The sequence below is a fragment of the Euprymna scolopes genome, chromosome 8 (assembly GCF_053919585.1).
Source record: "Euprymna scolopes isolate OS-2025 chromosome 8, ASM5391958v1, whole genome shotgun sequence".
In the NCBI taxonomy this organism is placed as follows: domain Eukaryota; kingdom Metazoa; phylum Mollusca; class Cephalopoda; order Sepiida; family Sepiolidae; genus Euprymna; species Euprymna scolopes.
Genome location: NC_136489.1, coordinates 112,599,191 through 112,619,190, shown reverse-complemented (window position 1 = coordinate 112,619,190; position 20,000 = coordinate 112,599,191). Strand labels below are relative to the sequence as shown.

Genomic DNA, 20,000 nt, shown 5'->3' with positions numbered 1-20,000 from the left:
TATCTATCTTCTATCCATCTATCTATCTTCTCTTCTATTCTTCTATCTGTCTATCTTATATATATATATATATATATATATATATATATATATATATATATATATATATTAAATAAATAAAATAAACTCATTTTTTTTATATTATATATTATTATTATTATAAATAATATAATAATAATATATATATATATATATATATAATATTATTATTTCATTTAATTTATTTAATAAATAAATAAAATGAACTCATTTTCCCCGTCTGGCTTTGAACTTAATAGGATTAAGAATCTTGACATTTTATGCAGATGTACTCTGCACAAACTGCATCACGATATCTGAGGTGTGTTATAGGCATATTAGCTATCCAATAACTCGCAGATCGGAGCTTCCTATATTATATCTGGTGAGAGTTCACTGCCAAAACCGGTTACGATCAATGGAAGTAGTAAAGTCATCTCTCTCTTAAAAATTCATACTTCCACCGCGACTCATTTACACCATTTTTGACCATTCACAGGAGACAAATAAGGACGAACGCCGGTTTAGGTTTTCATAAAAATTGGACTGCAATTTAGGTGAAACGCACCATGCTAACTTTTTGGTTAAAAATAAAAACAAACACAAACCTATAAACTTTACATTTTCTTACAGTGCATTAAAACTTATGATACTTCAATTCCGTTTTATTTGGCATTCTTCGCCAATTACAACATCGTTTTCTTTGCCTATTTTTTTTTGGGGGGGGGGGAGGGGCCCCATGTATCTTCCCTCTGTTTTCGTTTTCCAGATCTTTCCCTTTCTCGAATTTATTTCTTCTCTCTTTCCGTGTTTCCTCTTTTTTTGGCAAGTTCACCATCGTTTCTTTTCAGTTTTATTTATTTATTTATTTTTTATAAACTTTCCTCTGTTTCTGTTTCTATGAACATTAAATTTTGTTTATTTATTTCTTCTCTCTTTCCGTTTTTCCTCTTCCTTCGCCAAGTTTAACTTCATTTCTTTATTTGTAATACAGCCGGATTTTTTTAACACTAAAAAAAAAAAAAAATAAATTACATGGATTCATTCCTTCTTCCGTTTATTTGCACTTTGTTCGCTGTCTTTCCAATCTCTTTTATTTTTTTTCTTTATTTTTTTTATAAAAACATATCATACATCATTTCCGTTACATTCCGCTTTGTTCGATGGCTTTCTCCCGATTTTCATCGTTTATTTATTTTTTTAATTTCTTTCTTTCTTTTTTTTTCAAGTTTTCCATTAGAGGTTGCAGTAGGAATCCATTTTCTGTTCATTCTTTTTCCTTTTTTCTTTCTTTTTTGTGTTAGAAACGTCCGTCTCACGATCGTATACAACAACATATTTGCTGGGTAGATTTTGGGGTACTAAAACAGCGGGGATTGGGATTCTTCCATTACACCAACTCCAGGCACAGCAACGCGTGCCAGGGTACAGCTAGTATAATAATGAATACGAAATCTACATCCGGGCGGCCTGCTAGTATATATATATATATATATATATATATATATATATATATATATATATATATATGTGTAAGGTTGGTGCAAAAACAATATCGTTTTCTGTTACTTTTATACATGATTTCGGAATTAATTCATTGATATATATATATAGCCCTGTTATATATCATTTTTAAACGCGTTTTTCCCTCTATCGAATCGTGTTTTTCGTTACAGTTCTCAATCTCCTAATTTATTTTTTGCAGACTTTTCGACACCATGGACCAAATTTAATTCTGCACGATTTTCTTGTTCCAGTTCAAACTAGGCCGAAAAGCTGCCGAGACAGTTCGTTATATTAATGATGCGTTTGGCCCAGGAGCCACTAACGAGTTAAAGGCACAACGGTGGTTCAAGAAATTTTGCAATGGTGACGAGAGGCTCGAAGATGAAGATGGGCACGGCCAGTCGACTGAGGTTGATAACGAATAGGGAAGTAAAAAAAAAAAGTTGGATAAATGGGTGCGGTAACAATCGAACGATAATCCAAAAAATCGTCGCTTTGAGGCGTCTTCTTCGCCCCTTCTGCGCAGCAAAAGCGATTTCTCGAGCGGATTGTGACGTGTAGTGAGAAGTGGATCCTCTACGACAACCGGCGACATTCGAATGGTTGGATGCCGGAGAACCTTCACAACACTTCCCAAAACTGAAATTGTATCCCAAGAAGGTTATGGCGACTGTTTTGTGATCTGCGACCGGTCTCATTGCTCACAGCTTCTTGAATCCGAGCGAAACGGTTACGGCGGAGAATATTGTCGACAAACTGACGAAATGCACCAGAAGCTCCTTATGTGCCCGAATATAAGGGATCAATCCTCTTCCTTAGCAACGTTCGCCCGCATGTTGCTCAACTGACCCTGCAGAAGCTGAACGAATTGGGCTACGAAACTGCCTCATCCGCCATATTCACCGGACCTTTCGCCCACCGATTTTCACTTTTTCAAAAGCCGACATGATGCCGAATCGGCTTTAATGGCTTCATCGCTTTCAGAACTCCAGATCTCTAAATCCGTAGAATTCACTTAGGGTCGGTCCGAGGACGGATCCCATGATCACTTCATCTATTTGAGTATATATGTTACCGTTATGGTCATTCGGAATTGGATTTGAGAAATTATTTAAATCATATATCATTCAAACACGGTAATGTATGAATATATGATTAAATTGCAGTTTTAGTCATTTAGAATTGCTTACAAGCTTCACCGCTCACTCATTTTCCGACAAAATTCAAACAGTTATTACAGTTTATAGATCACCTTATCAGCTATATTGTGGAATTTTATTTTTCAATTTTCGTTCAGTAAAACAAAGGTTATGATGAATTTACTGGTGTTCAAAATCGTAAAAAAACGTTAAGAGGTGAGCGACGTTTTTTTATGACTTCAGCGTCTACTGTTGCTACCAATTCATCGCTCTCGCAAAAAGAGAAGTGACAACGTAAACAGAGAGAATGACAGAATGAAAGGGAGATAATTGGGGGGATTTTATTGAAAGCAGACGAGTGCTGTACATTGTTATTATTTATGTGTATGTTATGTTTATGGGGCAAAAAAAAAAGACTGAAATTAAACAAAGAACAAGTGAATTTACTGTAAGCCTGGAAAAATCATGGATTACAATAGAAAAATGCGAGCATGAAAAGTAATATGGTTAAGCTTAAACATGGAAAAGTAAAGGACTAGTTGTTAAAACTGGAAAAGAAAAGGACAAGATATTCTAGTAAAAAATATAATAAATTTATAACTTAAAATATTGCAGCATTAAGACTTTTTAAGATTCAATTTATAACATTATATAATCAATTCTTAATGCTGCAATATTTTAAGTTATAAATTTATTATATTTTTTACTAGAATATCTTGTCCTTTACTTTTCCACGTTTAAGCTTAACCATATTACTTTTCATGCTCACATTTTTCTATTGTTATATATATATATATATATATATATATATATATATATATATGATGAAGTAATTATTTTACAAACAGTGCGGGTCCTATTAGATTTGAGACTCTTTTTTTGGACTAGTAGTAGACGCACTAGCCCAGATATGGTAACAGTATTTCATACAGGGCGAATTATATCTTCATAAAAATACAAAATGCTCTCTCGTGTGAGTAATTTTTTAGCACAGCCGAGGGGGGCACCTTGTTTAAAGCAGCCTCAAGGTATCTGTTCCAATTCATGTTGCCTGTGTATTTTAGTGTAAGGAGTTTGAAAGCTGGGTCCTTAGGTAAGGTGTTATTTGTCATGGCAATTCTTTGTCACGAAGGTTTTTCTTTGTGGTTGCTAAAGGAAAGTAGGTTAGTCTTAGTAGCATTTATAGTCACGTTCACTACAGAATAAAGATAAATTTAAGATTTCTGTCATCGCCTTGGATATGTTTACATTGCATTTTTCCCCTCCCTGCTTACGATAGAACCTGGTGTTATCAGCAAATATATCCATCTCGGATACAATTTTATCAGAATTTAAGTGGCGATCTAAGTGAGTGGAAAGAATCAGCAAGGTATTTCTGTCGAGAGAGTACAAGGGCTTGTAGTTCGTCAGAGCATCCACCATTAAAATGCTTGTAGAACAGACAGAGTGATGCAACATTCCGTGGATGGGACAGAGGTTTAAGCCTGGATGACAGTTCAGGACCTATCAGGTTGGCGACTCTCTTCTGAACCCCGTCCAGGAGCGAGAGACTAGTAGCAGGCGCACCAGCCCAAAACTTGACAACAAAACAATCTCCCAGCGCATCGTCTAAAATAAAATGATTGAATAATGCGCTTCGAATATTGGGAAACAAAAGAGAAAAATTACATGCAATAAAAACAAATAGCAAAAGCCACACACACACACGCGCACGCACACACACACACGCGCACGCACGCACGTACACACACACACGCGCGTGCGCAAATACTTTCGAAGAATGCCGGAGACTATAGAGATTGGAATGCCGTGAATGCAACCTTCACGATCATGAGAATAGTCCGAAATAATATAACCCGTGTAAATAACTACAAAAGGCAACAGAAAAGCTAAGAAGGAAATCAAGACCGAAAGTGAGAAACTGATAAAAATTGTCTTACCTGAAAAGAAGTCTCTCTTTTTGCTGCCTGTATGTATGGAAACAGAAAAATAGACACACATACTTAGTTATCATTGCAAAACCAGAGAAACATGTACTGAATTCACACTCGTAAGTTATTATTCCTTATTTAAGAAGTACCTCTTACGCGTGTCTCTTTGAATAGGGGAAGACAGTGAAAATCAAACACATTCACACACAAACACACACATATACTGAATAACAACAGTATAAACAAGAGAGGAATGCACACTGCACAACATGAACTTTTAGAGGCGGAAGCATGGGTAAATAAGTATTCCCTTTTTGAAAATATGGGTGAGTTAAATGAATGCTGAATGCCCTTTAATTTTGATTGTGAATGTATTTTATGCACTGAGGAAGCCTCCTCTTTTAAATCGGTGATATTATGCATATCATAAAAGCATATGTTTTTGAAAGAAAATATGAAATGCTCACTCAATAACTTAGGGTTACATGAGCTATATATATATATATATATATATATATATATATTTGTATATATATATATTTGTATAAGATAAAAATTATAACACGGAAATTACATAATTGTCGATGCAATAATTTATTTCAACCTTATGGTATTTTCAAGCATCTAAATCAGACAATTACATTTTTGATACTGAAAAAAAGAAAAGAAAAGATCGGGCTTCGACCCTCAAAAAACCAAAGGTGGTGGTGGTAGCAATCCACTGAATACATTTTATAGAGAGGGTGGTAGGGATTTAAAAAAAATAAAAATTAAAAATTAAAAATAACAAATAAAAATATTAGATTAGACACTTATAAGCGGCAGCTCGATGTAACCATAGATACACACACACACACACACACACGCACACACACACGCACACACACACACACACACACACACACACACACACACACACACACACACACACACACACGCAACACATACACACACGCCTCTAAGATGTACGTTCTGACATGTAAATGCCTTGACACGCGTTTACTAACCTAGGAAGAACGGGGCGAAAGTATACGGATATATAGTGAAAGAAATAGAACAGCGCGTAATGGAAAAAAAAAGAAAAAAGAGGAAGGAAAAAAAAGAGAGGAGACAGTGATCTAATGTTAACTGTCATATTAGTTTAGAAACTCTGAGAAAAGTAAGGGAAATAAACTGGATGTTTGTACACGCGTCCTATAGTTAATTGAGTCATGGAAAGTAGGTCTATTAAAAGATAAATAAATCAATAAAAAAGATATAAATAAAAAAATAAATAAATAAAAGTAAGAAAATAAAAATAAAAAGAATATTATATATAAAGTTTTAAAACTATCTGTATGTTATTATGTAAAAATTAGTTAGAAATAAATATTATCTTATAATTCATTTAAATATTGTATTTGTAATATAATACTATGCATTTAAAAAATTGAGTCTTATGTATTTAATATTTTATATATTTTCATGTAAATAATTTTATTGGTGATTATAGCGGTCGTTGTAATTAATATTTCAATTCTTAATTGATTAAGAAGTGGGAAATTGTAATATTGGCCGCCCCCAATTCGATAGGACGCATCTAGTTTCGGTTAATATATACTTTTATTCACTCCGTACAACAAAATTATTCTCATGCACGCATAAAGAAATAAGTAAAATAATTATATTTTTGTGTTGATTTGTATCAAATCTAATAATATCTAGTTTTAGTATTTGGTCTTTTTGACTTAACTCAGTTTAATAACTAATGCATTATCTGCAGAGAAAAATTATTATAAGGCTATCTCATTTATTTATAAGTAATTTGGATAAACCAGGTACTTCGGGAATATATATATATATATATATATATATATATATATATATATATATATATATATATATATATATGCCTAACTTAGATTTCGGACAACAAATCGTAAAGTAGTTATTATCGAGTATATACCGGACAACACTATAATTGCCAGTGGGGTGGGGTAGGATGGTTTATCGTAACTAATCTAGTGGTGTTAGATTCGGTGTCTTTACCATTATAGAATTCTCTGTTCGTCGGATCTAGAGTTATTGGTTATTTTAAATTTACATTTATGTCTACATCTGGCCATCAGTTCATCTCGTTTGTTTAGGAGATTACTGTGTTGGTACTTCAGGATTCTTATTTTTTCCTCGAGGCATAAACTGCATCTCTTCCTAAAGCCGTTTGGAACGTCCGAATGACATAGGATTGACCATGAAATCACTGGGGATCGATTCTCATTTTTTAATAACCACCATTGTTTAGCTAACTCGGTTTTATTCTTAAGTTCTGGGTTATTGGAAGAATGTTTGTGGTCATAAAAACGTTGTTTCCAGCTTCCGGCGGAGATACCGAAGTAAACTTTTTTGTCCCTGTTATTATCTTCTGGGTGGATCGTGGCCTTATAAACCACGCACTCAACTTTACAATTACCGTCCAGTGGGCAGTTATTTTTCACTTGGTAGTTACATTTGTCTACTGTAGCCTTATTTCTATTAGAGTTGTTTAATATTTTATTATTATGGGTGCTAATTATTCTGTCCATGTTTTTAGTGCACGAGTAACTTATTTTAATTGTTTTTCTATTAAATATCTACTTAAGTGGATTATTTATGGTAAAATGTTTATCTATTAGGTTCAAAAATACTTTCCCTATGTTTATGTTGGATAGTTGACAGTAAGGGGGATTAAACCATATTATTTTCCGGCCTCTGTTCTTAGATTTATTTTTGTTTTTATTTTCCTTCTTAATATATGTGAGTTTTTCACTGTATCCGCTTATCTCTAGTGCTCTATTGTATAATTTTTTATTTGCTTAAAAAATTTCTTTGTTAGCCGAAAGTTTATTAATCCTAGTGTTAATCGTTTTAGGTATTTGTTCATTCTTTCAATAACCCATATATAATGTGTGTGTGTGTGTGTGCGCGTGTATAAAAGTGAAAGTAGCTATACAGAATTAATGTATACGGACGTAAAAATTGGACGTACGCGCGCGAAAACAAACGTAGCGACCAGTGAAAACAATACGGAATACATTGGAGGATACAGGTTTTAACATCATTGCCTTAGATTAAACGAAAAATTCTTTGTATAAGACGGGAGTAATCCCTTGAAAAAATTGAAAAGAAAAGACAATAAGAAAAAAATATAAAGAAAAAGTGTGCATTGTATATGACTACCCTAATTTTTTTGTGTGTTAACAACCTTAAAAATCTCGGGAAATACTTAATATTTAGCGGTGAGACTTTTTCAAAGAAAAAACTTTACCCCTCCCCCCCCCACACACGTTTTGAAGTGTTTCTACATATTTTTAAAATGTTTGGAACATATGACTCCTCCACCCCGTTCCCTCGTTTTGACCCTTCCCCACCGCCCCGTCAAACTTAAAAAAAAAAAAAAAATGCTAACGATTGCATATCTCGTTTACCGCTACGTGGCCAAGAAGTGGGTGATCATTTTACGTTAAAGTTAAATAGGAAAGTGACCCCCCCTCTAAATTTTTACATTTTTATTATTTTATATTATCTTTAAAGGCCGTTGAAACGTATTAGCCAAAAAAAAAAAAAAAAAAAAAAAAAAAATAGAAAAAGTAAATTTTGATTTCTTTTGAGAAGGTAAACTATGCTTGGCTAGGTCGTAAAAAATACCAAATATTTTTCATTACATGTAAGTTGATCAAGTAGTTTTTTTTTGTATTCCAAAAACATTTTTTTTTTTATTTGAAAATGATTCCAACACGCAATGGAAATACAATTGAAATAATCCTTTTAAAAATTTGGGATGCTTAAACCGTACATGCTATAATCAAAAGCATTCATAAACGATTTAAAAAAAAATCTGTTTGTATTTTATTTATTTATTTATTTATTTGCGGACTATTATCCTAATCTTTTATAGTTGCTGTTTAACGACGTTTCGGCCAACTATTCCCCTGGCCTTCGTCAGGTTGTTAACCGCGACGGGATAGGAATGCTAAGTCTTCAACTGTATCTTCAGTAATTACTGCCTTCCATAGTTGCCGTAGTAACATAACGGCGATTAAGGGAAATGAGTTCCTTTTATGTTATATAGGAATCGAGAGCATTTTGCCACTCAATTTTCAATCTTGTCCGATTTTTTTTTAAATTTGTAACGCAAACCAATTTAAAAAAAATATTTATAAACAAAGTTAGATGTTATCTTTTATTAACACGGTTTCAACGACTAGGCAAGCTGATTTGAGTAATTTTGTCGCCTTCAAACTGTCAATTACAGAATATATAAAAGACATTCAATCGTAAACATTTGTTTTTTTTTGTTGAAAACGATTAAAACTTGCAATGAAAACTACAAATAAAATTCGTAAAATGTCGATGTAAAAAAGAAAAGCAAAAACGATTTACAGTTTTTTTTAATTTGCATATTTTAAGCGCGAAAAAATTGTCGATAAGAAAAGCTTTTATGGCTTTGTTTTTATTTTTTTACGCATGCGCATCATAAAGCGATAAGGAAGAACGGTTTTACCGCCCAAGCAAGACGATTTGAGTTTTATAATATACTCGTGTGTGTGTGTGTGTGTGTGTGTGTGTGTGTGTGTGTGTATGTGTATGTGTGTGCATTTTCTGTGTATTTGTGTGTACCTATATCTGCGTAAGTATGCGTTTTAGTTTCATTTTCAAATTATGCTTCAGATTTATAAACGTATTATATTTGTTTACAGCTGTTTTTAGATAACGTTTATTTTAAGTTATGTAATGAAACATTGTTCAAAACACCTGATTTTCTTCAGAACAAAAGCTATCTTAATTGCCCAGCAAAATCGAAATCAACAAAAATGTAAAAAAAAAAATGTTAAATTTTCCATGAAAACAAAGTAAAAATTACAACAATAGATTCATTTTTAAATGCCCAGGTAAAAGATATTAAATATTAAATTAATCTAAAATCACAATGGATATTATCACAAAATTCTGTTCCGAAGAATATCCAGTGTTTCAATTTTGAAATAAGTTATTATATTACTTAAAAATAAACACTACCTTGTAACAGCTGTAAACAGGTATATATATATTTGTGTATGATCTTTATTTGAAACATGATGTGAAAATTATTCTAAACGTCTCACACACACACACACACACACACACACACATATATATATATATATGCGTGAAACAATTATTAAGAGGTACATTGATTTTTTAAATCTTCATATAAAAATATGAATAAAGGCCTGGTCATCGAAATTTGAAATGCTATTGCGAACTTATATATGCTCTGTCGTCAAATGTTAATATCCATCGAGCTTTTACACTTTACAGATCTGTTAAATTTTCTCAAAATAAAATACACCCCCCCCACACACACATATGTATGTAGTAGAGATTTAGAAGGCTATCACAATGCGAGGAATGTGATATAGTCGGTGTTGGTGAGAGAAGACGGAGATAAGTGGCGATTTACAAATCAATAAGTATATACATGTATGTCATATATATATATATATATATATATATATATATATATATATATATATATATAAATATATATATATATTTATATTTATTCAGTTGTATTAAATACAAATGTCTTACTTGTTATGTCTGTGACAATATCCATAATATATTTCGGAAAAAATCCCCTTTTCAAATGGTGGACGTGACAGATCGATTCAAAACATGCTAGATGAGGAAGCGGAAAATGAATTGAATGGCTGTGTAGAACCTCGCAGCAAATGTATATATATATATATATATATATATATATATATATATATATACCGTATATTTCGGCGTATAAGGTGGCCGTCAGATAAGACGAGCTACAAAATTGGAGCAAATTTTAATATATTCATCGTTTGTATAAGACTAAATCGCGAAACCCCGTTTGCTTAGCCTAGGCTAGAGATTGCAATACTCAGTATCTTATGAAATGTTAGTTTTTAAAGATGATTTAACTTTAAAGGTCGTCTTATACGCCTAAATATAGGTATATATGTGCGTGTTTATACTAATTGCACATTCAATTAAGCTATTTTAATTTTATTTGTTTGCGTATTTTGAAACTAATGCAGGATATATATATATATATATATATATGTGTATATGTACACACACACACACACACACACACACACACACACACACACACACACACACACACACACACACACACACACAAAATGAGAACCGGAAGTGCAAGGATAATGCACATAAATATGGCAGCCGATTCCAAATTGAATTACGCATGACCAGTATTTACTGGTCAGGTCTTATTAATGCTCACCATGTAAGATCTTGGGTTAGAACAAACGAATGCAGGTGTAGATAATTAGGATTGGCGCACGGTATAATAAAACTAAATTGTCTGGTAGAATAGACATTTATATTTATGTTTACACCTACTCAAATTTTAAACGACTAGGATGTATGGAAGGACAAATAATAACGACGACCACGCCTAAAGTTGGGAGAGGGGTGGGGGGCTAATCGTACCTGGTTTGTAATATAAACACCATTTAACTATTTCCTACTTTTTAAAGTAAAGTTTTTTTTGTTTGGTTTATTCATTCGTCGTTATCAATAATTGCTCAAACGTAGCTGCTTGGAATCTGAGTGATAACAAGTCTCCCCAGATTTCCAGCATTTTCCATCTCTTTTCATATGTGTTTCAAAACATCTTGCAATATCACCCTTGCCGTTTACCATTGATTATCTTCTTGTAACGACCGTTTGGACTTCTGGAATTTAAGTGGCTATAAGTACTTTTTTTTTCCAAGATTTTGTATTATTTGCACTCTTCTAGGAGAGGTCTTAATAGTACTCATCCTTCAATCTTTTCATCCCAAGCTTTCCCTCTCCCTTTAAGAGGGGGTTAGTTTATTGATGATCCCATGAAGCTGCTCTACCGGAAATGCCGACGGTGTTTCTCAAACAATTTTTCTAGGTCAGAGTGTTCTTCTCATGAGGCGCACTTTTTCACATCTCACTTTCCGGCTCTTGTGTCACACTATGCTGCCGTAAGAGGGAGACGACTAATTTCACAGTGCCACCATTTTGGTTGTCAGATTGTGAGATTTCTTTTAGTTTCAGTTCCATTGGTATCGTCTAATATTCTTAATATATAGTTTTGCTTTATTTTTGTCCCAACTTCCTTATCATTGGTCGGCGTTACCTGGTCAGATGGAGTGGTTTTCACAGTCAAAGATTTTCCTTAATATTTTGGCTGTTTTTCTCATTGATGCGCTTTGTAAGATGTTACTATTCCGTTGACACACCGATTCTCATTACATGACCGCAGTTAAGCAACGTTGAGCTTCCCCAGTACTAGATGGGTGACCATCTGGGAATACCTAACACTATGTTGAAAGACGGCGACACCTGCAAGAACTGCAAAAACGTTGCCTCTCCTTACCGGGATATACATAAAACAGAGAATCGGTTGTGAATTTAATATTCTCTTGATAATTCCTTCTTTGGAGGAAACCGGTTCAACTTGCCTAGAGTGAATGCTGCTGGCATACAATGCCTCATTTGATGTCAGTTTCTCGTAGTTTTTTTTTTATTTCTGCAATTATTTGGTACTTCATTTGTTTCACATACTTGCTTAGTTATTCTTGCTTGCTTGAGCTTAACCTCGCGAACTGCTGGAACGGCAAATTCTAGGATTGAACAGATTTTTTTCTTGTTGGCTATTACGAAGTTTAATATTTTCGCTTAGATGAATTTGAACTAATATGCCCCTTTCCTAATAGTGCGTCTTGTGTCTGCACAATTTATCTGCATTTTGAATGTGCACGTGTTTGCATAGTTCCCAGCGGACTGCTTTCCCCACGCAGTTGTGTCTGTTTTAGCACGCTTTTTTTTTATACGGTGGTCACCACTTATCAAGGCCCGGAAGCCACTCAGAGATAAGGGTTATTGCAAGTACAGTACGTTAGTTTGGAGATTTAATGAAGCGTTTACTTAAGGGGGCGATTCATTAGGAATTTGTTTACGTTGGACTTGAAGACAACCAGGTTGTAGTCAGGTGGGAAGCAGGCAGACGGAACAGAGTTCCACAGGCGTGCAGTTCTAAGAAAGAAGCTTTGTTCATGGAATCTACGTTTTGTTTTAGGCACAGATAAAGAGTGGTGAAAATTTTTGACAGTGGATTCAGCTAGACGGGTGTTTTTCGTGAAAGATTGGCGAGGGGGGACCAGAGACTGGAGTTCAGACGAGTACCTGCCATGGAAATAACGATAAAACAAATATAGGCTCGCAACGTACTTGGCTTTTATATAGATAGAGAATTGCATCAGTAGTGAGATATCTTCTGGAGCGGTAGAAGGATCCCACCATCTTTCCAGCGACCTTGGCAACAGACTTGATGTACGTGTTCCATTTCAGATCAGGAGTAAAGGACAAACCCAGAAGCTTGTCAAAACATGGGGCTTCTCCTAGACGAGAGCCATCCATTTCAATTGATGCCAGATGGGGATCAGAGCGTTGATGGTGTAAAGATAGGAGTTTTGGTTTTAGATGCATTAAAGGTAACCAACCATCTCTTCCCCCACTGAACCACGCGATCGAGATCAGAGGAGAGAGAATCAGAGAAAACTTTGTCATTTACAGCCTTTGATGTGTTGCCGTAGATGATCGTGTCATCAGCATAGATGTCAACGAATGATTTAAGTATGTGTTTAGGGAGATCATTGATGTAGATCAGGAAGAGAGTTGGGCTCAGGATTGACCCTTGAGGGACTCCAGCATTAATATTGCAGGCTTCTGATTTTTGTCCATCGACCACTCCTCTTATGAGTCTATCGGAGAGAAATGATTTAATGATTGAGGAAACATTTCCAGTTATACCGTAGCTGGTAATCTTGTAAAATAGGCCCTTATGCCATACCTTATCGAAGGCCTTTGATATGTCAAGAGCAATTGCCATAGAAAGCCTTTGTCAAGAGATTCACTAATCCTGTGAGATATAACCGTTAGCACATCTGCGGTAAATCTTGCAGAACGGAAACCATATTGTGTGTCACTAAGAAGGTTATTTCTGCTGAGGTGGTTGACTATTTCTCTATTTAATATGGATTCCAGCAACTCACTCATAACACACAGGAGACTTATTGGTCTGTACTGAGAGGGAGATGACTTATCACCTGAATTCTTAAATACAGAGCATACTGATGAGGTTTTCCAGGGAGTCGCAAAGCACTTCTGCTTAAGGCAACGGTTAAACAGTTTCGTAAGTATGGGAGCAAGTTCTGGTTGAAGCTTTTTTAACACTATAATTGGGATGCCGTCAGGGCCAGTTGCTTTACTGGAATCAAGGTTCTTGATTAGCTTGGCGACCTCATGCACAGATATTTGTAAGTTACCTAGTGTGTTCTGTGTTATAGGAGAAAATATGGGGAGTTGATGGCCTTCGTCGCATAGGGTAGAATTAGCTGCAAAGTTCTTTGCAAATAGTTTGGCCTTGTCTGATGCTGACGAGATGACCTCTGGTCCATTGATAATGGTTGGGATAGAACGCACACTTCTGTTCAGGATCCTATTTGTTATTTGCCAAAACTGGTGGGAACCAAGCCGCTGATCAGCTACTTTGGATTTAACAGACTGGGCATATAGCTCTCTTGCATTTTTAATTACTCTTTTACTGTGGTTGCTGGCGTTCCTGAAAGCAGCTTTAGTCTCAGTGTATCTATTACGTTGGTAGTTATAGAAAAAGTGATTTCTGTGCGCGATAGCAGCAGCACATTCTGGGGAAACCATAGCTGGCTGTTAGGTTTTTGTTGGAATTTTTTAGATGGTATGAATCGGTCTATGCCTACAATTAACCATTCGGTCAAATCTGATACTATAGAGAACACATCCTTTTTAAACATGGAATGCAGGGGTAGATCAGATATGAATGTACGGAAGGTATCCCAGTCAGCCATAGAGTATCGGTATACAGTACGGTGGAGGGGTACGTCTGGGGAATTATTACATTTCATTTTTATCTTAACTTATACGACGGAGTGATCGGAGGATCCTAGAGGAGAATGAACGGAACATGAACATAGCTCAGGGGAAGTTGAGAGAAAAAGGTGTTAGAGGGCTTGCATATTGACCGATAGTATAGGACACACGGGTGGGTTCGTGAACAATCTGAGTGAGGTCATAAACAATGGCAAAATCATGACAAAACGCTTTTTGGACTAGTTCAGTACCTTGTCTATCTTGACTGTCATATAGTTCATTCTATCCACCTTGTTGTTTGTGTATTTCAGTATTTCTTTCGTTTCCCTTTTTGTGCCCTTTTCGGGACCATACAAGACGCTCTATTTAAAAGGACAATGTAACGTCTCTGCAAAAAAACAAAAACAAAACAAAAAAAAAATACAGGTCGTTTTACCAAGTATTTCAGTATGACCTGCTAATCTATACACATATTGACACAACGGAACCATTTCCCTCCCTACCCTTTTAGCAATTCTGTTATTAATGATGGTGAAACGCTCTGCAGATAATTTGCCTGTTTTGGGCAGGGGTATCTGAATATTATTACCGTAATAGCTTTAACGTACGTACATGTGTCACGGTTTCCAGATTATACATTATTCGATTGGGAGATCCTATTTATTAAAAAGGAAGACAGAAGGCAACAACATACCACAAACATTAAATTTATATATAGATACGTTAATTTCATGTTCGCAGCATGCTACTGCCTTCACTTTCCCCTCCAATAAATAGGATCTCCCGATCACCGAGGACGCAATGTAAAATAAAATAAAAATAAATGATTTCGCTTCTGGGCCTTACATGAAACCAAAATGTACCTTCTTGGTCTTCTGGCTAGAATCCAAAAGCAGTTCCGTTTAAAGATGGTATAATGCTATCCTGAGGTTTCCGTCCGTCCATACAATGGAAATATGTCACAGACTCCTATAAAGATATCGGAGATAAACCATAATAACCAAACATATTCTGACACTACATTAACTAGATTACTTAGATAAATGCTTTTACAATTTTAACAAAAGAGCTACAATAATATCGCGGGTTTCCGTTCTCGCTGAAGCCCACAGAATGCCCAGCAGCAATAAATTACATATGAAAGATGTCGCCGTGGAATTTCCACAGGTCCCGCTAGTTATTATAATTTTATGTATTCAGTGAGTTTTTCTTTCTCTTTCAGCTTCAAACTGTGAACTGCTGGGACGGTGAAATCTATTACCTGACAAGTTTTCCTTTCTTTCTTACCATTTTTGAAGGAGTCCTTATTGGTTTCATCTATTCTGCAAATCTTTTTATCTTTTTCAATTTTGGGCTACTAGGACAGCGAAATCTATTATCTGACATTTTTTTCTTGCCATTTTTTTTCCGTGAGAAAAGAAACTTTTTATTTGGAATCGAGATAAATAATTAAAAAAAAAATACAATTTTATAGAAAATCAATATGCAATTATTTTTATTTCCTTATTTTAATTTATGATTATGAATAGAACTGGAGAATTTCATTATACGGAAGAATTTGATTTTATTACGTGGCGGTCAGTTCACCACAAAAGATAGAACCTACCCTATCAGCAGCATGGAGCGAATATTTTTTGTAAAAAAAAAAAAAAATCAACTGTTGATTGGATAAGAATCTTGACACAAACTTTATTAGCCAATCGAAAGCGCAGGAAATATATTTTTTTAAAAGATGGACATTGGAATATTAGTACTGTGCGCTACGAGTCACCTATCATTTTTGAAGGAGTCCTTATTGTTTCAAAAAAAAGCTTCTTTCTTAGAACTGCACGCCTGTGGAATTGTCTTCCGTTTTCCTGCTTTCCGGCTGACTACAATATGGTTGTCTTCAAGTCTAACGTAAATAAGTTCTTGATGAGCCGTTCCATATAAGTTATCAAATTTACCAAATTTTCATTACTAATGATTACTATATTGTCCAATTTCTACTGTACACTCTTTAACCCTTATCCTTGAGTGGCCTCTTGGCCTTGATAATGTGGTGATGCCTATGTAAAAAAACAAACAAAAAAAATTTATACCTAACATAAGAGATGTTCGACATAATCTGCCTGGGATCTTCCACTGCGCGTATTCCTCCAACTTCTTGCTGGCAACAAATTCAGAAACGATCTCCAAGACGCATAAACCGACGAGTAATTCAACGGGTATCAATTAATTGGATATCGATCCTCAGTTATTTAATTAAAAAAAATCCCTGACCAGATCGAATTATTGAAAGGTTGACAAAGAATACGAAATTACCTTCATATTCTTGACTATGGCAGAATTCCCCAATACGAAGAGTTTATTAACGTCTGATTTTAGTAACGGCTACGCTGGACAAATTATTTCCCGGGTTGAAGGATACGTTCAATTGCGAGGGTATTATATATTCGAACAATGCGCGTCTTTTCCCCATTAGCGCGAAATTGGACGCTTTGACAGCACACAGAATGTTTGCTTTGTCCTTGGCATTATTCTAAGAAAGGAGGACGTTCTTTTTGTCGGAATGAGATATGGTTCTAAGAAGTGCACTCTCCCAGACATTACCAAGTCCTTCGAGAGGGGTTAGTTGGTTTATTGCCGGTGATACGTATTTGGAATCATTCTAGTGCAAAAAAAGGGAGGGGGGACTATCACGCTGAACATACCTTTCTTTAATGGGAATGACGTATGATTAAGTAAATAAATAAACAAAACACGTAAAAAAACAAACAAATAATTTATAGCTAATACAGAATTAAATTCTTTACAAACCCGTATATTTATAACGTGTAGAAAATGTATACGTATTTCATTTATTGAGATTGTCGGACTGACTTCCTCATCTTGGTTGTTATAGTCACAACGTTTCGGCCGTTTTGCCCTCCGGCCTTCATCAGGTGTTTTGTATCGAACTGAGGAACCGTTTGTTAGGAGTCTCGAACCCAACCCTTTATTATTATTACGGGGTTACCGTTTTCAGACTCCAGCTAGGCTCTTGGACATAGTTGCTGATTCTCTGTTTTGAATGTTACTTATTAATAATAATAAAGGGTTGGGTTCGAGACTCCTAACAAACGGTTCCCCAGTTCGATACAAAATACCTGATGAAGGCCGGAGGGCAAAACGGCCGAAACGTTGTGACTATAACAACCAAGATGAGGAAGTCAGTCCGATAATCTCAATAAATGAAAACACCTCATTTCCAAAATACAGACAATTGCTGTATAAGTATTTATTTCAAAATGTTATTTTGATAATTCTATGCCGTTAAGTCACACGAAATAAACATGACCGCTAAAATTGCGCGATTACGTGTGGTTTTACAAAAGTTTTTTTTCGGGGGGGGGGAGGATAGGGGGAGGTAAAATTCATACTGACGGTTAGTTTCAAAGTAAGTTTTATAATTTCAGCATGAGTTTATTGAAGTTGAAGCATCACCTTCGTCGCCATTTTGGTTAACGTCACTGATTTTAGTAACGAGTTCGCTGGACAATTTATTTCCCCGGTTGAAGGATACGTTCAATTGCAAAAGTATTATATTTTCGAACGATGCGTGTCTTTTCCCCATTACAGCGAAATAGAATGGTTTCACAGCACGCAGAATGTCTGCTTCGTCCTTGGTATTATCCTAGGAAAGAAGAACTTTCTTTTTCCGGAATGAGATATGGTTTTTGATATAACAAACGAACCCAGAAATAAAATTTTTAGTTTCCACATGGTTAGAGAATTTAATTCTATTGCGTTTGCTTTTATTTTATATTTACTAGTTATATACTATTAACTACTCTGAACATTTATCGAAACTTGTACGGATGATTATTAAACTTGTATAGTGTTTAAGAGAGACGGAGAAAAATGGTTGAGTTATAACTACAAAGGTATCATTTTCATAAACAAATGAAAGGATTTTTTTTAATAAATTCATTTTAATAAATGTCTTTATTTAATTTTTATTTTCAAATAATTTGAATTTTTATTCATACTTCGTGATTTCAGAATAACAAAAGCCAAAGAAAGCCGGCGCTCACCAATGGCCTAGTGGATAAGTGGTAACACAGGTAGTCCATGTAGAGATTTATATAACCCCATGTAGATTATGTCTGAATGAGAAATTTGAAATTCTTAACCTTAAAACACTCCAAAACCTATAAAACTGAAGAAGTGAAATAGCAAACAACTGTATACAAAGAATATTCTTAACTTACGTATAGCAATACCCAAAGAAAAATAAAATAGAATAATTAAGTAAACATCAAACTAAACCAATACCTAAAATGAAAATAAGAAATGTACTAGCACGCGCATCTTAAACCATGGTCATCTATCCATTCGACATACAGAAAGTTCATCTCTATATAAAAAAGTACAAAACAGGAAGTAAACGTTAACCGAATTTTTGTTTGAAGCCTCATCATCGCTTTATGGATATACAGTGTAACCCGGATATGAGACCCGAATATAAGAAAAACGGATATAAGAGATTTTCTCTTGTTACAAATTAGAGACGGTATTAATGTATGGTGTAACCCGGATATAAGAGAGCCGCGGGGACAGGGAAAGAAGTCTCTTATATCCGAGTTATAGATATATATACACACAAAACCCAGGTAATCCGAATTCCACGTTTTAGCCTGAAGATTCCCGAAAGATATGAAACGCGAAAATATCCAGGTAATGTATTCTCTCTTGATGCACTGACATTATATGGAAACCGAAGTACAATATCCCACAATTAAGAACAGCTACAAACTAATTCATGAATAAAATAACTATAACAGGAAAATGACAAAACGATCCAAATTTCTAATCTGATTATTCGACACTAACCGTAAGCCGAAATGAAATACTTCGTGCTTGAAAACAGCTAAAAAAAAACACATAATTATATTCAAACCTACAATGTCTTGAATAAAATCCACGCAACATGAATCGTCGGCATTTTGGTTTTTCCTTTCCATTTTAAATTTATATCGTTGAATTTTTATACTATTGTATATATATATATGTGTAGGTATGCATATATATATATATGTAGGTATGCATATATATATATATATATGTAGGTATGCATATATATATATGTAGGTATGCATATATATATATGTAGGTATGTATATATATATATGTATATATATGTATGTATATATGTATGTATGTATATATATATGTATATATATGTATGTATACATATGTATATATTTGTATGTATGTATGTATGTATGTATGTATGTAAATATAACTGGACCTCTACTGCCTTGTGGGCCAAGGTTTATTTAACCAAAGGCTAAGGGTGAGGTAACCCTGACAGAAACTTCCAGAGGAGCTTAAGCCCTGTAAGCTGCGGCATATATGACCACCGGCGTATGGAATATGCTCTGGTGCCCAGCAACCTAAGTTCCAGTCATGAATCAAATGGCATGGTGGGTAGAGAGGGCTC

At 34.7% G+C, this 20,000-nt stretch overlaps 1 protein-coding gene across 5 annotated transcripts in view; it reads right to left on the bottom strand.

Moving 5' to 3' along the window:
• LOC145283711 (vitamin D3 receptor-like) overlaps window positions 1-20,000 on the bottom strand; it is a 1,095,565-nt gene that overhangs the window by 861,113 nt on the left and 214,452 nt on the right. For all 5 annotated transcript variants that reach the window (XM_080132744.1, XM_080132747.1, XM_080132736.1 and 2 more), the window contains exon 3: window positions 4,604-4,630. The gene's annotated coding sequence lies outside the window, so the exon portion shown is untranslated. The remainder of the gene's footprint in view (window positions 1-4,603; window positions 4,631-20,000) is intronic.